General features: G+C 43.3%; 1 protein-coding gene across 1 annotated transcript in view; it reads right to left on the reverse strand.

Annotated features, from left to right (window-relative positions):
• LUZP1 (leucine zipper protein 1) overlaps nt 1-2,654 on the reverse strand; it is a 105,595-nt gene that overhangs the window by 102,815 nt on the left and 126 nt on the right. The window lies entirely within an intron of this gene.

Raw genomic sequence — 2,654 nt, forward strand, 5'->3', positions numbered from 1 at the left:
TACTCTGCTAGAATTTAAAGTCCTGTGACTCGTATCAGCTCAGAACATTTTAATTTTATTCTTGTCTTTTTTTTTTTTTTTTTGAGACAGGGGTCTCCCTCTGTCGCTCACACTAGAGTGCAGTGGCACGATCTGGGCTCACTGCAACCTTCGCCTCCCAGGTTCACGCGATTCTCCTGCCTCAGCCTCCCGAGTAGCTGGGATTACAGGCATGACGCACCACGCCCGGGTAATTTTTGTATTTTTAGTAGAGACGGGGTTTCACCACGTTGCCCAGGCTGGTCTCAAATGCCTGGGCTCAAGCGATCCTTTAGCTTTGTCCTCCCAAAGTGCTGGGATTGCAAGCGTGAGCCACCACGCCCAGCCAAAATTTTATTTTATTTTAATTTTTATTTTTTTTGAGACAGTCTCACTCTGTTGCTCAGGCTAGAGTGCAGTGGTGAGATCTCAGCTCCACCTCCCGTATTCAAGCAATTCTGCCTCAGCCTCCTGAGTAGCTGGGATTACAGGCGTGCAACACCACACCCAGTTAATTTTTGTAATTTTAGTAGAGATGGGGTTTCACCATGTTGGTCAGGCTGGTCTCCAACTCCTGACCTCGTGATCCGCCCACCTCAGCCTCCCAAAGTGCTAGGATTACAGGTGTGAGCCACCACCAAGCATGGTGGCTCACACCTGTAGTCCTAGTTACTCTGGAGGCTGAGCAGGGAAGATTGCTTGAGCCCAGGAGTTGGAGGCTGTAGTGAGCTATGATCTCTGCCCTGCACTCCAGCCTGAGTGACAGAGAAAGACCCAGTCTCTAAAAAAATAAATAAATAAAAAAGAGCTAAATAGAGAAACTTCAGGGTTTTTCTTCTTTCGCTTTGCTGAGTTTTGTTTTGTTTCTGTTTTTGCTTTTTTTTTTTTTTTTTGAGATAGAGTCTCACTTTGTCACCCAGACTACAGTGCAATGTCATGATCTCGGCTCACTACAACTCCCCTTTCCACACTCGAGTAATCCTCCTACCTCAGCATCCCACGTAGCTGGGATAACAGGTGCCCGCCAACACACACACCCAGCTAATTTTTTTTTTGTATTTTTGGTAGAGATGGAGTTTCGCCATGTTGCCCAGGCTGGTCTCTATCTCCTGAGCTCAAGTCATCCACCTGCCTTGGCCTCCCAAAGTACTGGGATTACAGGTGTGAGACACTGTCTCCAGCCTCCTTTGCTGTTCTGTCTGTGCATATAGTGAGAACTTTCAAAAAAGACTTTGCTATGGAGGGGAAAGGGGGTAAAAACACAGCTACAAGGTATACCAGCAGTGGGCATCTGAGCCACCTGTGCATACTGCAATAGAAAGTTCCACAGATCCTATCTCCTTCTTCATGGGGTTCCAGGAAAGCCCATGCCGAGACAATTTTCACTTCCTCCCCTGACCCAAGACCTTGGTTGCATTTGAACTTTCAATGCTACAAGCCAAAAGTAAGACACCTAATATAAGTCCCAGGAACCATGACAAGGCCAGGACAAAAAGACATTTAAGCAGGCAGAATTTTTTTTTTCTCCCTGTCTGTATTAGTTAGAATTCTCCAGAGAAACAGAACTGATAGGAGTATATATATCTATGTATATAAAATTTACTTATTATGAGAATTGGCTCACAAGATTATGGAAGCAGAGAAGTCCTACAGTCTGCCTTTTGTAAGCTGGAGAACAAGAAAAGATGGTGGTGCTAAGAATGGGGGTTTGTGGGCAGGGAAGTGCTGGTATAAGTCTTAGGGTCCAAGGGTCTGAGAACCAGGAGCTCCAATGTCCAAGGGCAGGAGAAGATGGATGTTCCAGCTCAATGAGACAGAGCAAATTTTCCTTCCTCCTCTTTTTTGTTCTGTTGGACCCTCAGTGAATTGGATCATGCCCACCTACACTGGTGGAGGCAATTTTCTCCACTCAATCTACCAATTCAAATATTAATCTCTCCTAGAAATATTCAGAAATAATGTTTTACCAGCTATCTGGGCATCCCTTAGCTCAGTCAAATTGACACGTAAATTCACCATCACACTGTCCTATGCCCCTTCCACACCTCCCAAAGAATCACAATATGTCAGCACCTTGTGTCTACCAAGTCTAAACTTGCGCTTTCATTTTCACTCATTATATCTTTCTGCAATTTAATTTTTTACAAGGAGTAGTATTACTGTGTCATCAGAAAAAAGGCAGTAAAGATATACATAAAAAGAAAGCTAACCAAGCTGGAGTTGGCTCACTTTTGTTGGTTTGCAAACAATAAATGATTACCCAGTATGATTGAGGCCAGTGCAAAGTCTGCCAAGAATCATAGAAAGTGAGAATAGGAAGGAATAAAATCGCCCTCAATCCTCCTATCATCCCGCGAATGGCATGATTTTAAGTTCTCTCTATTCCTTTGCTCCCTCATGTTTCAGGACAACCATTACTACGTGTATTTCATTCACTCACTCATTCATTCATTCATTCATTCCACAAACATTTATAGATCCTTTATTCTGAACCAAGAATCATGCTGGGTACTTTACATATACTACCTCTTAAAGGTTATAGGGGTCATTATTGCTAGTATATTGCATACACTATCTCTTAAAGGTTATAGGGGGTCATTATTGCTAGTATATTGCATACACTATCTCTTAAAGGT

The sequence above is a fragment of the Colobus angolensis genome, unplaced genomic scaffold, assembly GCF_000951035.1.
Source record: "Colobus angolensis palliatus isolate OR3802 unplaced genomic scaffold, Cang.pa_1.0 Scaffold240, whole genome shotgun sequence".
In the NCBI taxonomy this organism is placed as follows: Eukaryota; Metazoa; Chordata; class Mammalia; order Primates; family Cercopithecidae; genus Colobus; species Colobus angolensis.